Genomic DNA, 21,733 nt, shown 5'->3' on the forward strand with positions numbered 1-21,733 from the left:
TCAGATTTGGAGTGCCTCCAGCCTCTAAACGTTATTGCCCAGCAGAGTATCCAACTGTGTTTGCAGGAGGGAGGGAGGCCATTAAAATTCATTTGGTAAGAAGTCTCCAGAGGAACACTGGGGCTTTCATCCTATCCGACTTCTCCATCCCATGGAATCCAACAGCCACCAATTTCTCAGGGACTCCCCGAACAAACGAGTGACAATAGCGTGCTGTTGTGTGTGCATGCTGTCCCTCTGCTGGTCCCCTCTGTGACCAAAAGCAAGCGTTTCTTAGCAAGGGAGCAGAGTCAGGCCAGAGACTCAGTATGTTATTAGAAAGAAGAGGGGCGCCAGAGGGGGACCTGGGAGTCTGCTTCACATGTGACCTTCTGTGCACAAAGGCAGTCGAGCCTCCAAAATGCTTCAGCCCGAGGTTACTGAAAAGCAAGCTTTCAGAGACACCCGTAGAATCCTGTTGAGGTTCTGCCACATGAGACAAAAGGGCTTATAAAAAAAAAAATCTTTCTAATGAGAAAGAACAAACATCACATATGTTTCCCTTTGTGCTACTTCTGCAGTGACTCCTAAGCAAAGAGCTTGGGAAACAGAAAGCCAGAGTCTGAACACGTCAATAACTGAACAACCATAGGAAAGCTATAAAACGAACTACGCGTCTCTGTCCCTTAGGACTAATGCAGCCAGATCCTGAGTCCTATGTGGCCAAGTGTCTGGGGCAGCCAAGTTCAGATCAGAGTTTGAAGAAATGTACATTCTAACACACACTACAAGGTTAGACTGTCCCGTGCTCCCTGAGCTCACTGGGAAGCTGGCCCCTGGAAGCAGAATGGATGCCTTGTTTCAGACCTAAGCATCCCTGATAAAATGTCCTGGAAGGCCCCTTATCCGGATCAGGCTGGTCCCCTGGTCCTGTAACAAGGGGAAAGGAAACAAACCAAGCTGGGTTATTAAAAAGTTACACCTTTGAAAAGAGCTAAGGGCTAAGTCATTTCCAACAGAGGTTATCTCTGTTCATCCCATGATACAGAAACACCTGCCCTGGGAAAAGAATCAGAAGCTCCTCCATGGAGAGAAAGCTCAATCAGCAAGGCTAGCTAACTGCCTCAACTTCCCCAATCAATTTGCGCTGGGTGTTGTGAGTCGCCGACCAGATGACGTCACCATTGTTTGTTCTCTCAATCCTGCTGCTCCAGTCCTCTGTGCTGGATGGCATCCACAGCTGATTGGTTAGGCTGCTTCTATCTGTCTACTATTTGCTATTTTTTTTTAACTCTTACTTGCTATATGTTTAGTGAACTCACTCAGAAACTAAAGTACATTTGTAGATCATTCTGCAGACTGGACAGGACATTATAGCTCATGCAGATATAGCTGGAGATAGAAGAAACATGACTTAGTCTATATTTACTCAAAGCTGCTAAACCCTAAATTTAAATCTGTTGTTTAGTCAATATCCCTTTAAAACAAACAAGTAAACAAACTGCCTTGCTGAATGCTGCAATGTTACTGGAGAGATCCTTTCTGCATAAAACTCCTGGTAAACACAAAGTGAAATACAAGCGTCTCCTGTTGCTTTGAAGAGCCGTTCCTCAAATTCAGTGGTAGATTTTAAAACTGCATCAAAAAAAGATGGTGTCATTCTAAAAGATGGCCTTAAGCCCAATTAAAATGAAAGCTTATGGAGTAACAAATCCATTTATTCATAAGACAGCAGGTTTGATACCTGAAGCAAACAGAGCTGATGACGTTAATTGCGATAACTCTGTAAGTATGGCTCACATTGTCTTCTGTCGTCTTTTCATGATAAATGGCAAGTGCCTTCTCTGAACTTAATCTACAGCCTTCAACACCATAAAATGACTCCGCCTATAAATCTAGGAATGGAGCATTCTGGGGCAGAGGAAAGGCAGATGCAGAGGACTACAATGACCTTGGCAGGTTTTAAGATGAGCAGGCAAAAGAGAAGGCACACACACCATCAAGACCAAACAAAGCACCCGAGGCGAGCTCTCTGAGGCAGGAAGAGGCCAGATGTTGTAGGCCTGTAAAATGGAAGTTACTTTTTTCTCTTCTTGTTTTCCAAGCATAATAGAACATTATTGGATTGTTATAAGTATGATATTATCAGCTTTTTCCCCCCTGTGGTTAAAAAAATAGTATAACATTTATCCTATCACCCATCTAGGCACACTTCAGTAGTATTAAATACATACAAAATGTTGTATATTAGAAGACTAGAACACTGTAACCTTGCAAATCTGAAACTCTATACCCACTAAAATGTAACTTCTGGACTTGGAACATGGCGACATGGCTTAGTCAGTAAAAAATGCTTGCTTTGAAAGCATGAGCATTAAGTTTGATACCAACACTGAAGTTAAAAAAAGAAAAGAAAAGAAAAACCCAGGTATAAAAGCACAGGCCTATGAGCCCAGCACTGGGCATGTGAAGACAGAGGCATCCTGGGAGGGCAGTGGTGCCCCGAGTCAGTCAGCCCCAGTCGTAGTGAGAGCCCTTGCCTGAGAAGGTAAGCGATGATAGACTGAGGAAGACACCTGATATTGAACTTTGCTCTTCACACACATGTGCATAAATATGACACATATACACGTAAGCAACCCCCACATATAAAACCCCCACATGCTCCCCATTACCTCTCCCTTAATGTCCTGGTGATCCTCATTCTATTTTTCTCTATGACTATCTTGGATGTCTGTTCCAAGTGACATGGGATCACAGCCGTCCTGTTTGTGACCATCTTGTTGCTGACCTCCAACTTCATGTGTAGTGTGTGTGTGCTAAACTTCCTTTCTTGCAAAGACAGAATAATGTGCTGTTTCTTGGAGAGGCAACTCTGATCACCTGCGTCACCTGGGTTGCTCCTCTGTGTGAATGTTCATATAAACCACTATCTGAAGATGGATGTGTGGTGGTTTCTGATTTACATCTGCCTGTTATGCGGGTAATGGTTTAAAATAAGACAAAGGTGGACCTGGGAAGGTCAGTTAGAGAGATGCTAAGATAACAAGAGCTATGAGTAAAAAATTCAGATGAGGGTGTAGCCATAGGATTATTGAGTAGGTAGGACCCAGCCTGTGCTTTGAGGACAGGGTCTTTAAGATATTCTAACCCTGGAAAAGCAGCAGAGACCAGGATAGCCTTAGGACAAAGGACTTAGAGCCTGGCCTTTTGTCAACTCTCAGTGTAGGTAAGCAGCCATTATCATCACTAAACCTTCATTGTCATTAACAATGACAAATGCAACAAGAGAAGTGAATTGACTATATGACAGGTCTAAAGACATCCCAACTTTAAATCCAGCCTTATTCCCTGACACGTCTCGATTAATATTGCTAAAATTATGGCTAAGCCCACCATCCTTCTCAGATAACTTTGGCAGTGGAAATTTCACTGGTTCTCCAAACCTTCCTGATTTGCCTTCAGCTGTTCACCTAGGCTTTTCTGTAGTGTGTGGAAGATTAGAATCGCCTTTCCAGACCATCCCCTTACATCTGGATTTTACATAACTCTGCCCCTTCCAGTCTTAGCCCTTCTCCAGATATCCTCCCAAGGAATCCAGGACATCGGACACTTCCCCGCCACCATCACGTCACAGTAACGGCTAACAGGTAGTATACTACCATGCTCTCTCTCCCCTCAGGTTCAGGGTCACTCTTTCAATAGTCCAAATGTGTGCAGTGTGTTACTTTTAAGAGCAATGAGTTTTGCTGAAGCATTTTCACTTAAATACAATCATTGTATTCTGTTTAATTTGCCTTGCCATGACCTGCATCCTTCTCTTGCTGGTTTGCTCATAGTTTCAGGGCACATGCATTTTATTACATTTTTATTTTCTAAATTTTAAAAAATATTTTATTTTGTACGTATGAGTCTTTTGCCTGCATATGTGCACGTGTGCTACATGTGTACAATACCCTCAAAGGTCCTAAAAGGACATCAGCTCACCGGAGACTGGAGTAACAGAGAGTTGAGCTACCATGTGGGTAACCGGGGCTTGAACTCGGGTCCTCTGAAAAAGCAGCCAGTGCTCTTAACCACTGACCCATCATCCCAGCCTCTTTCTTTCCTAAGTTTTATTTTTAGTTACATATTTTTGTGTTGGGGTATGTGTATGGAGGTATACAGACGTGAGTGTGATGCCTGGGGAGGTCAGAAGAGGACATCAGATGCCCTGGTGCTGGCATTCCAGGTGGATGCCCCACACTAGTTCTGGGAACTGCTCTGCTCCTCTACAAGAACAGCAAGTATTCTTAACCACCGAGACCTCTGTCCAGTCCAGCCATTGATTTTTCTTATTCTCCGTTTTTCTCCCAGTAGACTTCTTGCTCTCCTGCCCTACATCCTGTTCTACTCCCAGTTCTCACACACATGCATATGCACACACACACACACCCTTACAGGCACACATGCACACATGCACACACACTTGAGTCTAGACTGTGCGTATGAAAGCATGTACTATTTAGCTTCCTGAGTCTGACTTGTTTCCTTTAACATCATGTTGTCCAGTTCCATCCATTTTCCTGTGAATGTCACCATCTTATTCTTCCTTACAGCTGACTAAGATCACAGCATGGCATGGACTGCGTGTTCCTCACCCAGCTGTTTGTAGATGGGCTGACTTTATTTCTTGCCTATTATGAACGGTGCAACAAGAAGCATCTTATTCCACCTGAGCTAGACCCTTTCCTCTGCTAACAACTGTCCTGGAGCCAAAAGTTTCAGAGGAGCCTCCTCTCAGATGATGACTGTGGACCCCATAACCAAAGACAGAAAATACTGAGGAAGGAGAGTTTTGCATTGATGCTGAGATGTATAGGTGTTCTCTTGTCTCTTTTCCCTAAACCATGTGACAACTCTCTGCCTGGCATTTACCTTTGTGCTGGAGAATTTTAACTGTCAAGTTGATACAACCTAGAATCACCTGAGAAGAGAGTGTTAATGAAGAATCATCTAGATCAGGGTGGCCTATGGGCATGCCTGTGAGGAGTTGTCTTGCTTGGTGTGGGAAGACAGGCCTCATATGTGAGTGGCATTGCCTAACGTCCTAGACACTGGGCTGTAGAGAGTAATGAAGTCTACCTAAGCAGAAAGCAAGAATTTTTTCCCTTTGCTCTTGAGTGTGGAGGCAATGTGACTAGTTGCTTGAACTCCTGCCTTGACTTCTCTGAAGCAATTTTCTTTCCCAAAGTTGCTTTAAGCCTCAGTATGTTATCACAGCAATGAAAGATGAGCCTTCCTTATGCAGCACTGATATTAAAAGTTAGCAGAATGACATAAAGGCCACAGAAAAGATACACACAGTTCATGTGAGGGACCAGAGCATCCAGGTGTCCTAGAGTCAATCCTGTGAGAACATCAAAGGACAGCTATCTACTTTGCTAGTATAGTCATGTGTTCCTTTTCATCCTGCCATAACACTCAAGAGTTTTCTCCAAGGCACAAGGTTCTTGGTCCTTTTAACTGTTTCAAATATATTATACAGAAATGAGCTTGATCTTCAAATGTTTGAGAGAAATGAATGAGTTTTCAGGATCAACACGTCCCCAGAATATGGGTGTCATTCTTATAAACATGACTTCCCTTCACAAACTCCCAATGCAATTCTTTCTATTATTATTATTTTTTTGTACCATAGGATGCCACATTGTTGTTGTTTTTGGAAGGTTTGCATAGGGCTAGTAAGACGTCTCAGCCAGCAAAGGTGTTTGTTGCCAAGCCTGACATTCTGAGTTCAACCCCACATGGTAGAAGGACAGAAGTGAGTCCTGCAGGTCATCTTTCCATACCGCCATGTGCACTGTGGCTCAAGAGCACACATGCCCACCTAATTAAATAAATCAACTTTCAAACGTATTTGTAGAGATATGTTCTTGCTGCACTCCCATGGAGTTAGTTCGTGAAGCTTGAGTGAATGTCTGAGAGGCTTGGCACTGTCTCACTTCAAATGCTCCAGTATTCCACAGTCTCTGGCTAAGAATATATGGAAGAAACACATGTCCAAAAACCACACCCTATAACGTAGACTATGTCCGCCTGTCCCAAGTCTACCTGGGATTTGAAGATTAGTTTTCCCTCTGAATGTAACAGAAACTGTTTGTTTGCAAATACTATGTTCCTGCTTATTAAATAAGAGGTCCTTCCCCAGGGCCATTTTTTTTCTAATCACAAATATGTGCATTTTTAGATTCCTTTTTATAAACAAAGCTCAGTTAAGAATGGCACAGTGAGAATCCACGTCTGGGAGCTTTCCATCTCTGCTCCTGATGGTGACTCACTGAAACTGACAGCATGTGAAAGTGATTGGCAGCCAACAGCTTAAAGAAATACTTAAGGCACCAGACACTACAAAACTAGGACAGAATCCCCAAATCTGGTTAAAAATTAAAGACGTTGTTTTTAAAATGGAATTTCTCATTTTACATACTTTCTCCTGCCTGTGTGTGCATACACATGTGCACACACATGTTTATGTGTTTCTGTGCATCAGTACAAGTGCACCTGCACACACAGGATGAACTTGCCTATCATTCCCCAGATGCTGTCAATCTTGATTTGTCTCTCACTGCTCTGGAACTTGGTGATGTTGACTAGCCAGTATACCCCAAAGATCTACCTGTCTTGACCTCACCAGCACACACACTACAAGCACAATTCACCATGCCTGGCTTTGTTGTTTTTTTTAACATGCTTTCTGGGAACTGAACTCAGTTATTCAGGCTTGAAAGGTAGGCACTTGCTGGCAGTGCTGTCTCCCCAGTCTTCTCCTCTTGTCGATTATAAACCATGCACATATGTAATGAACTGCACCTATAGGTAGGTTCCCCAAATTAACAGGGCACTGAGAGAGTTTATATCCAGTGCACCCACACTGTTGATCTACCTGATGATCTAGTGTGTCAAATAGGACCCTGGGCACTTGAAAAATGCTTCTACCTGTCACGCTGCTCTGAGCCCTCTTCACTTTTAATTGAGTATCATTTAGTTTCTCATTCTAGAGGTACCATCTAGGGGCCCTCACCTCACCACGGACCCTGTGATCTACTTCCATCTGCATATAAAGAGAAGCATGAACCAGGGCAGCACAATCACAAAAGCAAATGCATTAGATTCCAAATGATCTCTGAAATAAACCGGCTGCTGCTGCAGGCATGGAAATGCAAAGTGGAAGCTGGACGCACTACTGCCCCTGATCCAAAGCAAATAGATTCCAGCAGGAGGTTGTGAGGATGCTGCAAATCAGACACACTTGTCAGAACACTGTGGGTGTGTGCTCTATTACACAGGCCTGGGGAGGCCTCTGGAGACATGTGGAGTCTTATCGTGGAGATCCACTATGTCACTTGAGGCAATGACTACCTTACCTCTGGGCTGCCACTCTCCTGAAGAAAAGACGAGAGGCAAGCTTATTAGCATCAGTGCTTAAACGCGAAGAGATAAAGAGGATGGTGGGTGGGAAGGAAAAGAAAGCTGTTCTTAGGAAGGAAGAGATGACAGACAGACTTCAGGATGAGCTCAAAGCACTGAGCTGGGGTATCATGGCCAGCGCTACACATTTTGCTTCAGAGAGGGTGGGGTGGGTGACAATATCCCTCTTTCCTGTGAGCATGAACACTTCTTCCAAATCTTTTGTTTGTGTTTGTTTTGTTTTTTGTTTTGATAGCTCTTGTTCTGTCTTTGGTACTGATACTGAGCCAGGCTGTCAACAAGACACTTATAGACACAGTCTCAAAGTGATCATGAGTTAGAGACTACCTCATTGCTACCCTGGAGCTGGCAGACCCCAGCTTGCCTGTGGCGGGAGCTAAAGCCAGACTGAGAATGACCAAAGGATGACACACTGGGAAGAACAAAGCATTACAGCCCCTCACTGGTGACGTGAGTAAAGTTTTTCAGAGCATCCATTTTAATTGCCATGAGCTAGCTCCAGTAGGTTCAGCAAAAAATAAAAAAAGAAAAAAGAAAAGAAAAGGAAAAGAAGCCCAGCACATGTTGTCTATCTACTAGCTGACAAATGCTATTTAGACTGTTTGGTACATGAAAAAAGCTAACTATTACAATGGCAAAATGATATGAAACCCTGAGCTTTTGCAATTACCTTCATGGCATTTAGCCTAGAGAAGAAGAGAGACTATGAGAGATTATTAATAGGAAACTCTACAGATTTAAGGGGGCATGCTAAAAACTCATATTTGAGAAAGTGATGAATGACTATGACAAGGAACAGAGTGAATGCTAAGAAGTTTGTAAAAAAAAAAAAATAGTGTGTGCTCATTAACCATGAGCACATAGCACCTTTTCTAAAGACTATGTTCATAGTTGGTGTTTCACAAAATCTGTTTATCTATGTATACCCATTTTCACATTTAACACACATTTTTAAAGTATATACATTACTCTATACCTTCCCAATTTTTACAGAGAACCTAAAAAAAAAATCCTGGGGTGGCCCAAACTGGTCTGGAATTGCTATATCACCAACAATGATCTTGTCTCTACCTCCTGAATGCTGGGATTACAAAAGTGACTCGCTGTCCTAGTTTCCTTGCTGCAGCTGTGATAAAGCACTGTGACAAAAGCAACTCCAGGAAGGAAAGGGTTTATTTGCATTACATTTCCAGGGAACAGTGCAACTCTGAAAAGAAGTCTAGGCAGAAATCTGAAGTACAAACCATGAAGGAGGAAGCTTCAGTGGCTTGCTCAGGCTCATACTTAGCCAGCTTTTTTATACAGCCCCGAACATTTTGAACAGGGAATGGTGCCTCCAGCAGTGACCTCTCCTGTGTCAGTAAGCAATCAGGACAGTCCCCACAGACAAAAGCCATTAAGCCAATTAGTTCTGGGCAATTGCCCTTCTCAGGTGACTGTAGGTGATGTCAAGTTGACAGTTAAAGGAGGACAGCCACGTTGGTTGTTTTTCCTATGTTTTCCCTTGTCTATACACACATGGTATTTCAGATGAGTTGGTATTGTCTTCCAGTAATTGCACATATGGGTCTACCTCATAACTTAAGGGACCATATAATGAGACTGTTGTAACATAAATTTTCTATAAAATAGCAAACTGACAACCCTGGCTAGTATTTTCATTCAACCTTGAACCAGTAAGAACAAAATAAAAGATTTAGACAGAGGGTATTTTAGTCCAGACCAGAAAGAGGAGCTGATACAAACAATCCACCAGGGGTACCTGTCACCTTAGAGGAGGACAGCCTTGTATGAGAGTCATCAGGTAGTAACAAAATCCAGAAGAGGTCAAAGGATGAATCTGTCCTAGATCTATATTCACAGACTTGGCAACATCATTTATGTAAGAGTAGTGTGCTCTCTCTCCCATACCCTGTTGCTCTTGTGATAACTACTTATGAGTAGGCACCTTGCATCTGTCAAGGACTATGTAAGACTTCTGTGAGTCTGACATCCATGAAGCTGAGGCTGTTGTGGACCTCTGGAATACTGTGGACCTGGAATCAAGGCAACTATATATGCCAAATATTACCATGAGATCTAGGGTCACTGTGATGATGATTGGGATTAAAACATTTTTATAGTAAGGAAAGTCATAGGCCCTTACCTGAGGTTAATTTGCCTTGGCTATAGGTTTTCTTAGAATGGGCTACAATATACAGGTGGTGGAAAGCAGACTAAAAGTGGGACTGTCTATCCCTTTACTTTGAGATACTTGCTTATTTCTGCAGTTTGATGTGTTAATCAATTAAGGATTGTCTGTCTAACCTGTCTCAGCCTCTTAAGGCTGAAAGCATAAAGATAAGTCATTGTCCTAAACTGAAAATCATCTTGGGTTTCCAGGAACAGCAGAGCTTCACAGTACAGAGTACCTTTCAGATGAGAACAATTACCCACCACCACCGTCCCTGGGCCCTGAAGCAAAACTGCTCATCACATAGGCATACAAGACAGACATAAACTGAAGGTAGGTGTGCCAGGCTTTTATCTTGGATCTATAGGCCCAGGCGAAGAGTCAGTTCTTGTTAGCACCTTCTGAGTGACTGTCTCAAAGTAACTTTTTCAAGACTCTCTCTCTCTCTCTTCTCACTCTGTGTGTCTCTGTGTCTGTGTTTCTGTCTTTGTCTGTCCTTGCCTCTGTCTCTCTATCTCTGTCTGTGGTGTGTGTGTGGGGTGTGTGTGTGTGTGTGTGTGTGTGTGTGTGTGTGTGTCCTGAATTCAAGCAAGCTAATGTAGACTAGTAGGATAACCTCAGGGGTCTGACTTTGCCTTCTACTGTTTTTATTTCACAATGCATACTCCAGGCTAACTATTCCAGGAACTTCTGGGACATCTCCTGTCTCCACCTCCAATCTTTAAGTAGAAGTGCTGGAGCACAAATGTGTTCTACTGCTTCCAGCTCTATGTGAGTTCTCATGATCACAACTCAGGTCCTCATACTTACAAGCCATGCCTCTTTCCCTAGCTGGGGACATTTCATGATGGAGTGGGCTGAAGCTCCTGAATGAATTGTTGGCTACAGTAGGGGCAGGAGCTTCTCTTGGGGTTTTGATACAGTCCTTCAAGAAGAGGAGGCAACAGTCTCGGGTAAAGAAATGACCAGTTACGCAAAGGTTTTGATGTCAACTCTCATGCAGTCAAACTCTTCCTGGTTAGTGTGATCTACAGCACTTCTCCTGACTTAGAAACTTGGGCTAGAACAACAGGCTTTCTCTGTATACATCTTCCCACTCAGGATGTCCAATGACCAAAGAACAACTGAGATAAGGATTCCGTTCTGGTAAAGGAAGAAATGACCCCCACTGATTCCCAGGAAAGTAAGGAATGTGCTTTCATCACAAAAGTTCTGGAGTAGGCACTCAAAGCCATGTTCTCACTCTGTTTCAGCTAGAACACAAACATGACCAAAGAAGAAGCTTGGTATCTTCACCACCATTGCTCAGCACCCTTAGGAGCTCTGCAAGGGTTTAATACAGCAACAAGTGAATAGATCCAGAACAGAAAAGGGGTGCCAAGAGGGCTATGAAGCATTAACAAAGAACCTCCAGGAAGAGTGACCCTTTGGCAGCTTATAGGAGAATATTTGAGTGAGGTGCCTGACTCCCATCACAGAGTTCAGGAAGTATCTGTCAAAGGAATGAAGGTCCTAGCAATGTACCATGAAATGTAATAAAGAGGCTTTTATTTTAGACTGTTGAACTGGTCACATTGCAGCTTTGGTAGGCAGGAGTAAGGGAGTCAAACTCAAGAATGGGAAGAGAGTGAATGCCACTATTGGTTGCCTTTTTTAAAGACTCAGTTGGACAGTATTACAGCTTACCGCATCAGCTCTTTCTGAAGCATGTCCAGTAGGTAGAGGGAAGACAGAAAGGAGAATGGTAGCTTCTGGATATGCAAGTGACATCTAAGACTGCCCAGGTTCACTATCTCCTCAAAACAGCCTCTATGCTTACTCGTCAAACTTCTCTTGTTCCTTGGCTTGATTTTTTCATTCAACCCGGTATTCATCTCCTTGAGAGAGGGATCTGTACTGTATTTACAACACTGGGAAACTTATTCATGCTTTAGGGAGGATTGTCCAGAATGGACATTCTGACCCATGTCTAACTGATAGTCACTGGACATGGACTTTGGGTTTTCTGTGTACATTTGTGTGTAGAAGGTGTATATACTGATGGATAGTGGGTTGAAAACAGATGCTGATCTTCTGGCTGGATGTTTCATTCAGTTCCCAGATGTTCTGCCAATTAGGAAGATGCTGTCATTACAGCCTCAGCATCATGATTAGGTATTTAGGAAGTACTCACATTACTCAACAGGTTCCAGCAAATGCACCAAAAAGGCAGACTTTAAGAATGGCTCCCTCCTTAAGAAAAATGACATTATCTACAAATAGTAGACAAAAGAAGAAATGAAGCATGGTGGTAACTCAGTGCCTAGAGTTTCTAGAGCAGAGGTCATGATTCATGTAGCCATCCTTTCATCTGGCAGCAGAAGAACATCAGAGAAAGCCTTTCTCCAAACACAGCTTGCCCAATGTGTTCACCCTTCCTGAATCCATTGGCCCATTCTCTTTTGTAATCCGTGCAGGTGACAACTTCATTGAACTGTTGGCAACAAGAGGAGGTATCGATTCCCCCACAAATGCCCTAATGACTAGAGACTGAGACACAAACCATAAATGGAGACTTTCTGATTCCAAGTGAAATTATAGTTTGCCCTATGAGATTGCACAATAAATCAGGGGAAAAACCAGCCAACACAGGACTCTGGGGTCACTGAAGAGATGTTGACACATTACAATAATGAGAACTTGAAATACCTCATGCCCTATTGATTTTCAGGCTGAATCATTCCCACTGCAGAAGATTACAAGAGTCTGTCCTGGAATCATGGCTCACGCGGGAGACGCTGATGAAAAAATACACCCGATGCAATCAAAACGAAAAGCTTCACTTCTTCTTATTACAAATCTAATACCATTGTCCCTGGGCTGGGTGATGGGTACTTAACCTACAATGGAAAGGAGAAAAGAAACATGCAACCACTTTTTTTTTTCTTTTAATTAAAACATTTTTCCTACCTTTTTTATACTCGGCTCTTTGCTATGCCTCGACAGTATAAAAAGTAACCCTGCAAAGAAAATGGGCAGAATGGCTCAATTAGTGCATAAAAGGCAATTTCTTTATGCTTTTCTAATTCTAGGGTGGCTTTCAAGTTCTTTGTATCACCGTATCATTTTGAAGAATGGAAAATCATGTCCTAACAACCAACTTATTTCCCAGTCAATAGCAGAAGACGCAGCCCACCAACGCCAGCATCTACAGTCAACAAAGAATGCCAGGCTGATCATTCCTCTTTACCTGCAAAGTGCTCCATGGAGCTGAATAAACACAGTTGTGAAAGACCAAATGGTGACATAAGTTAATTACTAACCTGTCACATAAGCATAGAATGGTAATAATTTATTTTCCTTGTTGCATTAACCATACGTTCCTCCACCCGTCCCCAAAATGGGGTGTATTGATGGAGACAGGCTGTACCACATTGCTGCTTACAATATACCTTGTGCACAGTTATGTCAATATTTAGAATACAGGTCAGACATAAACTGCAACACAGTTTTTGCTATATTGACCTGGATGCCATTCAAAAGTAAACTGTGAACCTGGAGAGATGGCTTAATGGGTGAAGCCTGAGGACCTGAGCTTGGATCCCTAGTACCCATAGAAACCCTTAGCAAAGCAATAGTCATGTGTAATCCCAAAACTGGGTAGAAAGGGTGGCAGAAAAGTACCAGTGGCAGCCAGTCTATCCAAATGGACAAGCTCTGGGTTCGGTGAGAGACCCTGTCTTAAAAGACAGAGTGGTGACACAGTTAAATTCATCCCGTGTAGACCTCTGGCCTTGCCACATATTCCCAGGAGTAAGTACTCCTGTACATATACATGTGCATACATGTACTGCACACACACACATATACACCAGAATCGCAAATTAAGTTGCCTTTTAGCAGTTAGAAATAGCAAGTCTTTCCTCAGTAGGACTCTGACAATAGCATTCAATTATCACAGATATAACAATTAATCAGATTTATCAGGACATATGAGGTTGTCACTAGCCAGGTATAATCCATGCGCATTGCACATTCTTGGAAAACTCTCATGCAAGGAAAGTAATTTACTTTGTTTACTTGTCCTCTGTCTCATTAGTGCCGTGGCTTCTCATATTCTAGTCATTGAGATGAATGCCTGCAGGCAGAATGTAGACATCGGAGGAATTCTGTTCATAGAGCAAATGTCCACATCCTTCTGAGGAGGTCCAAAACAATAACTGAATGGTTGAGAACATGAGAACATGAGTCATTTCCTCTTGGCTATTCTAATCATGCTCCCAGGGCTAACCTGACCAGTGGACCTCCTGCTCCTTTGGGGCAATGTACATCATTGTTTATGAATCTTTCCAACATTCTACTACATTCTCAGGTTTTCAGCCAGGGACCTGATAAACACAACTCTTACCCTTGGACAGGGCAATGAGTCATTTCTTTCCATGTTATCCATGCATTTACTGACTAGGAAAGAGAACTTTGACGTTAATCATCACATATTTTCTCTTTAGCAAAAATGGGGGTTGCTTGGCACAGCGGGCAAAGAAGCTTGCCACCAAGCCTTATGACCTAAGTTCTATCCCCAGGACACAGATGATGGAAGAAGAGAACCAACCCTTAGAAGTTGTTCTCTGACCACGGCACATATACCCCAAGCACACACAAACACAGTAAGTAAATCACATTCAAAATGAAAGAATCATTCTTTTTATTTTCCTTCATCTTTCTACCTGTGCAGTTTATGAAGCCACCAACTATTTACTTTAGTCACAGAGCACTGAACTGGGCAAGAACTGAAGGAGAACCCAGGCTCCCTGCAGCCCCTCCCCTTCTCCATCTCTGCCCCTCCAATAATCGGTGAGGCATGGTGCCACCTCCTCTCACCTCTGCTATATGCCAAGAAGCTAAGCATGCTGGTAGTGACTGTGTCTGCCTGTTGTCAAACCCCAGCATCCTTAACAGCAACTGTATGGTCTTGGCCATTTTTGTATGAAGTACCACACCCTCATCTATAAAATGAGAAGGACCCCCACCTTGCCACAAGAGCTGTCTGGTAGGCCCAGACAAACAAGCCAGACAGCACATGGCACCTTGCACAGCATTTGTCAGATACTAAACCCAATGCAGTTAGCTGTTTTGTTTCGCTCACCAAGAGCACCGGTTCCTGAGCATGGAGGACCGTGCTTTGATTATCCCAGCACAGCTCAGCAAGGGGCAATGCGGGACAGCAGCAATTCCGAATGTTCGCCGCGCCTAAGCGGATACATTCAAGTGGGCAGCCAAAATTGATTCCCTGCTGATTGCCTCTCTATTAGCAAGGCTGCAATGCAGCTATTAAAGAGAAAAGCATGAGAAACAGTTCTGAGTGTATAGAAACACAGCTCAGTGACGGCTGCCGTATCTGTACCCAGGGCCAAGCAAGTTTCCACTCTGCCTGTCCTAGCAAAGGGAGAGATGACAACTGAATGAATGAATGAATGAATGAATGAATGAATGAATGAATGAATGAATGAGAGAGAGCAGATGATATAAGTTCTAAATATTAGGTAAGGCCACTGTCTCCTCTCAAAAAAGTTTCTGTCAGCACACATGATCACCCAGTCCACATTTACAGAGCAGAAGTTAACACAGTTGTGCCTTCTATAAGGACCAGTCAGAAGAGCTAGTGCTTCAGGGGGCCTCCAAGGTCTCCCTGGCTCCTCTCTCTGTAACATCTCCAGTAGTACATATCTTTCTTGTTAACGTCTCATGGAATTGCTCCATAAGCATACGCTTGTTCTTGTTGTCAACATTTTGTCCTGTCACTGCAACAGATGGCTTTACACTAAGGCATATGAAAAATATTAAATACATTATAAGCCAGGGAAAAATAGAAAATGTCTTCAGATGGACGGGTTCTCCATGACTCTGATTAATTGACTCTGGGGATTCTGTTAGAAACAGCTGTGTCGAGCATGGGTTGGTGAGTAGATCTGGCCAACCATCAACTCCATGTCTTTGGGGAATACAAGACCAAGGGGAAAAGGGCCCAAACTGCCAGAAGATTAACCTGGGCCATTTCAAAAGGCACAGCCTACAGGCATGGAGAGCTGTGAAAGATTATAGCATGCAAGCAAGAGAGGGCTGTGAAACCCATTTCTTAGAGCTCCAAAAAGCCAGAAGCAGCATCCATATGTCTCAGAAGGTGTTATCCAGCACAGTCCCTGGAGCCAAACAGCCATCATCTTCATGGGACCAGATGTGCCTGCTTGCAAAAGATCATCACAGCTGGGCATGTTTACATTCCTTCATAGAAAGAGCATGACTAGCTTCATGGGACCTCACATTAGAACCCAGGGCCTCCTCCTTGTCTACTGTAGGCCGTTCTTCAGTAATTGCACTTGGCCTCAGAGTCTTGGCAGGTCTTAGAGTACACAAGCTGGCAGAGGCTACTTGGGAGGGGCTGCCTCTATGTGGCTATCCATGCTGGGCACAGCTTTGCAGTCATCCTTCACCCATGCTCTTAAGTAGCAAACCCCAGGGGGAACTTCAGTGGAACTGAACTCAGCTTGTCATTGAAACCTTAGAAGGAGGGGAGTAGGAATGCCTATGCCCCAACCCCGAGAACAGAAGGTCAAATAGAAGAAATTTAGAGGCAAAGTGGTAGGTTCCAGGACCATAAAGTCAGCTCCATGGCTATTGTATGTATTCAAGCCTACTGAGGCTTTTGCTACCTTCACAGATGTTAATGCAACCAGAAGGTATGATGTCACCACAGAGCCCAGAGGCTTCTAACTGACAGCTGTGGGAAAGATTAAAATGTGAAGTCCTGAGGCTGGAGGATGGCTCGGTGGCTAAGACTACTTACTGCTCTTACAGAGGACCCCAGTTCAGTTTCAGTTCCCAGCTCAGGCAGTTCACAACTACCTATCACACCAGCTAAAGGGGATCCAACATCCTCTTCTGACTTCCACAGGCAGCTACACTAAAGTGGCAATATACACACACAGAAACACACAAATTTTAAATTAATGATTAGCTTTTAAAACTGAAACATCCTCACAGCAGTGCCTGACCCTGAAGACCACAGATTATTTCATCTCTGGAGAGTCACTGAAGCATCTTGCACCCCATTCTTCACCCATAAGCGAGGGGGGACAACAGCAGCCATGCTCATGAGGCTATTGTGAGGATAAAGGAGTTTCTGCATAAAACAGCCCTGGGATCCAGACTGGCTTTTGCTGGATGCAACAGAAATGCTGGCTTCTCTCTATATTTAGCACAAGGTTTACGTAGAAATAAATGCTAGGAAGGAGGCAAGATTTCGTTTTCATCCCCATATCAGTTTGTATGTAGTTCATAGGCACAACACACTCAGGTTTTTGGTACTGTGCAAGAATTAAAAATAGTCAAAACTCATTCACAGGCCTGGGTCCCAGAGAAATGAGACTCATGGTCATAAAAATACACAATGTTCACAGCAGCTTGGTGTGTGAAAGCATGTTCATCCCCGTGCCCATTAGCAGGCAGTGGTCAACAATGATGAGCACCAGCCCTGGGCAAACTATAGGGTGGGATGCTGAGCAAATAAACCAATAAAAAGGCTAAATACTAAATGGTGGAGAGATAGCTCAAAACATAAAGCGCCAGAGAGACAAACATAAAGACTTAACATTCCAGTCCTCAGTACTCATGAAAAGGCTGGGCATAGGGGGAGTACATTGGGCAGCCAGTGCTGCAGGCCCAAAACAGATGAGTCCCTGGAGTTTTCTGGCCAGCCATCTAGCCAATCAGTGAATTCTAGGCTCAGTGAGAGACTCTGTCTTCAAAAAATATGAAAAGCAATAAAGAAAGCTACTGGATACCAACCCCTGTCCCTCTGAAATACACATGGCACCCACCCACTTGAATATGTGCCCAAATGCATACTCGCGCTACACTCAGGCACATAAAGTTTAAAACATTTTAAAAGACTGTTAAAGGCTGTGACTCCAGCCAATGTAATATTTGTGAAATGATAAAATGATAAGGGTTTAGAGAAGGTTTAGAGAACATTCAGAGCCTAAATAAAAGAGGAAAGAGGTATATGGTTATAAAAGGAATTTGTGGGAGGTACCTGAGGAGGGAGAAACATGAAGAAGAGCATGGTGTAGAATTAAGCAGACTCAGAGTCAAGCTTGGGTAAACATGGGGGCATTTGAAGAAGGTCAGTGGATCACAGCAATGCCAGTAGTTTGGAGATGATATGACAATACAGAGTTACAGAAACGGGTCACTGAGGATATTACCACAGGAAGAAACTCCAAGAAAGCGTTTTCATCCCCGGAGAACTGTGTGGGGCATAGTTGTCCCTGTTAAAAACCTCAATGAGAGCTGGCTCACCTTGGGAAGTGCTTGCCACACAAAAACCAGAGTTTGTATTTCCCAGCATCTGCATGAAAAGGCTAGGCACTGTGGAGTGTGTGTCTATAATCCTAGTACCTGGCACGGGCAGGCAGAAACAGGAGGGTCCCTGGTGCTCACTGACCACCGAGTCTTGCCAAATCACTAAGCTCCAGGTCTGCTGAAACACTCATCTCAAAATATAAGGAGGCATGTAATGGAGAGAGCCCTCAACATTGGCTTCTGGTCTTTAAATCATGCATGCACATAGCTGTGGGCGCCTGAAAACATGTGTGTGCAAAAACAGGAACATGTACACATGCATACACACAAAAATATCTCAGTCGGTGAAAACATTACCCAAACTAAACAAAGTGGAGAAGAAAGCTCTCACTCCACTTTGGGATGACCAGTTTCCTCCTGGGATTCTTCTTTGTTGTCATAAAGGAGAACAAGGTGTGTGGCCATCAACCTGAGTCTAGTGCAGACTTGCCACAAATCTATCTTTAAAACTTGGTGATGGCTGGGCCTGAAACGTCAGCTCAGCAGGTAGGAGAATTTGCTGCACAAGCATGAAGACTGACCTTCAACCCTCAGCACTCATGTAACAAGCCAGGCATGGCCATATACTTGTGTAACGCCCACGCAGTTGGGTTAGAAAGGGCACTGGTAGCCAGCCTAGCTCTCATTTCAGTAAGAGACCCCATCTCAAGGGTACAACATAGAGATTGAGGGATCAGAGCAAATGATGCCTTCCTCTGGCCTTCATCTGTGCATGGGTACACATTCCTGCACAACACCATTCACACACAAACAGAAGAAGCATTCTTTTTCCTTCTGTTGGATGTTGTGTGTACTGTACGATCGCTCCTGCCTTTTGTGTATTCAGGTGGCACACCGCAGAGAGTGGCACTGTGGTCGGTGAAGTGCCCAGGCTTCTGAAGCAGGCTCAACAGTACCTGCTTCTCTCTGAAGTGTTTTATTATTCCAAGTCGGGCCGGCTGCATCTCCCAAGGTATGAAGTTCAGCTCAAGATAAAAATATTTTATCTGCCCTTACAGCAAATTGAAAGGCTATATAAAGGGTTTTGTTATTGCTATGTTTTCATAAATATATAGTAAACATCATTCACAGTGGGAAACACAGCACAGAATACAATTTCCATGCACAGCCATTCATGTGCCTTGCACGGGAAGATGAAATGACCCAGAGATGAATAAAAAAATAATAGTATACAACTTTTAGCAGCCTGCAGCCCCTGACAGACACACGCAGCTCCGAGGATAAGGATCATGATTTCGTGGTACTGCCGATGAATGACAAGTGGCTACAGCGTAAGGGAAATTTGCTTTCGCTCCATGGCCATACTATTCCAGTTAACACTTAGATTTCATATTTCTGGAAATTGAAAAAAAAAAAACAAAAACAAAACTCTGCCACTTCACCTAGAGGAGCATGCCAAACCCATACCTGAATGGAATTGTAACTCCAAATCAAGTCTTACTGGTTTAGGTTTCTGGTTCTTTTGTTTGTTTCTTTGTTTGTTTCCTTCTTTTTATTTCCTCTGAAGCCCCCATCTGATTTCAGAGCAATGGGTAGCTTGGAAATCTAGGGTGATATCTATGCTGATCTTCATCAACTCTTAGAGACTGTTTCCAAATAAAAAGAGCTGGCCTTTTACAAGGGATTTTCACTCTGAAAGGTGTTTGTGTCTGTGCTGGAGCTACAGCTCTGTCTTAAAGCACCTGCTACACATACTTGGAGAACCCAGTTGGAGCCCCAGAACCCACAGCAGAACCCAAGCACAGCAGGGTGTGCTCATAACCCCAATAGCGTGGCGCTAGAGATGGCCTCACTGCTGGGGCCTCATTGGCATCCAGACTGGCCTAGGTGGAGAACTCAGATCCCAGCGAGACACTCGTCTCAAAACAAACAACAAACAAACAAAACATGGTAGGGGTTGGTGAGGTGGCTCACAGAGAAAGGCGCTCGCCATCAAGTCTGACAGCTGAGTCCATCACAGTGAAAGGAGAGAACCATTTCCCTGTGTTGTCCTGCTACCTCTACATGTATACTGAGGGAATCACACAAGCATGCACATGTAATAAAGAAATGTTTTTAAAAATGATTAAATTTTTAAAGGTTAACAAACCCACCCTTGCAGATGGCTCCTGAGATTGACCTCTGACCTCCACACATTGGCCCCTTATGGCCATGAACATGCTGGCATAGATATACCCCCATAGCAGTAATGCTCCGAGAACAGTGATAGATGCATGAAAATTACAGAGAAATTTCGACTCTCCCTGGGGAGGTGGTTCAGTGGGTAAGAACACTCAAAATTTCAAGGGCTTGAGTTTGAATTCAAAGCATCATGCAAGAAGCCAAGTGTACACACACATGCTTGTTGCCACAGCACTGGAGGGTGGAGACGAGAGGAATGCTTGGACTTGCTGGTGTCCATTCTAGCTCCACGTTTTTTGAAAGATCTTATTTCGAGAGAACATTTCAAAGAGTGATAGATCTGGAAACCCAACATATTGATGTGTGCATTCACACGCACACACACACACACACACACACACACACACACGAGTATACATACACATGAGCACACACACATACATGAGTACATGCTCATATACTGCACATACAAATGATAAGAAAACTAACACTTTTCCCTAAAAAAGAAGTTTCCAGTCCTCACTTCAACAATACATGCAATGCTTTTAAATATGTTGTTTTCTAATGTGATGTATGTATTTTTCACATATATAGACTAGATCTGTATATGTATGCATATATGTATACATATATGTATGTATGCATATATGTATAAATATAAAGAATTTCCTTTACTTCTCAGTTATTATTCTTCCCTGAAAGCTATATATTCTATTCTTTATCAGTTTTTCTCCTGGATCATTCATAAATTTATATACCTACTATTTCAGCACTCTCTCCCTCCACCTATCTATCATCCATCCATGCTCTATCCACATACCCATCCATATACTCTTTCATCCTGCTAGACACTTGCTCTTATTCACTTATTCTCTATTCATCTGTCTACTCAGTCACACATCTATCGCTCTGTGTCTTATGCCAAAATTAGAAAACAGTCCTGATACAAGGGTCACAGGTACTTTCTAGGGTTAATCAAATTACCTGGTCATTAAAAAGAACTGTATTTTGAAGTCAAGCTTCAAAATTGATGACCAATGCTTTGCAAGCACTAGATTTTTATAACCAAGACTCAGTCTTCCCTCATGAAAAAATGGGTATTACAAGAACATCTGCTTCAAAGAACCTCTGGAGGATTCAACTCAGCCAGCTGATAAGTACTCAGTGAAAATCAACCAACCATGCCAGTGAGGAGGTGACAACTTTGGATTCTGTATACTGATCAGGGAGTTAATGAATCACAATAAAGCCTGCTTTTCTCTTCTGTTGGCAGAATCTGAAGCCTGAACCTGCTAACTGACAGCTTCTTGGGGAAGTTCTTCAGTCATTCCAGAGACATCCATTTCCTTGTGTTGGGCTCTATCACTGTCATGGATACCATGTTGCTCAGTGGCCATCACTTGTAGTTTGAATAGGAAATGCCGCGCACAAGCTCACATGGTTTCCCAGGAGGTGGGCTCCTTGGGAAGGAAGTGGAGACTCACTGGAGAAAGAGGGCCACAATTGGAGCACCTAGGTCCCACTTTCAGTTAACTCTGTTTCCTCTTGCTCCAGCTGCCATGCCTTCTTGTACATAATGGAAAGTACCCC

At 43.3% G+C, this 21,733-nt stretch overlaps 1 protein-coding gene across 1 annotated transcript in view; it reads right to left on the minus strand.

The window, feature by feature from the left end:
• Nucleotides 1-21,733, minus strand: part of Rbfox1 (RNA binding fox-1 homolog 1) — a 2,133,674-nt gene that overhangs the window by 1,050,582 nt on the left and 1,061,359 nt on the right. The window lies entirely within an intron of this gene.

This window comes from Psammomys obesus, unplaced genomic scaffold (genome assembly GCF_907164565.1).
Source record: "Psammomys obesus unplaced genomic scaffold, mPsaObe1.curated_primary_1811, whole genome shotgun sequence".
In the NCBI taxonomy this organism is placed as follows: domain Eukaryota; kingdom Metazoa; phylum Chordata; class Mammalia; order Rodentia; family Muridae; genus Psammomys; species Psammomys obesus.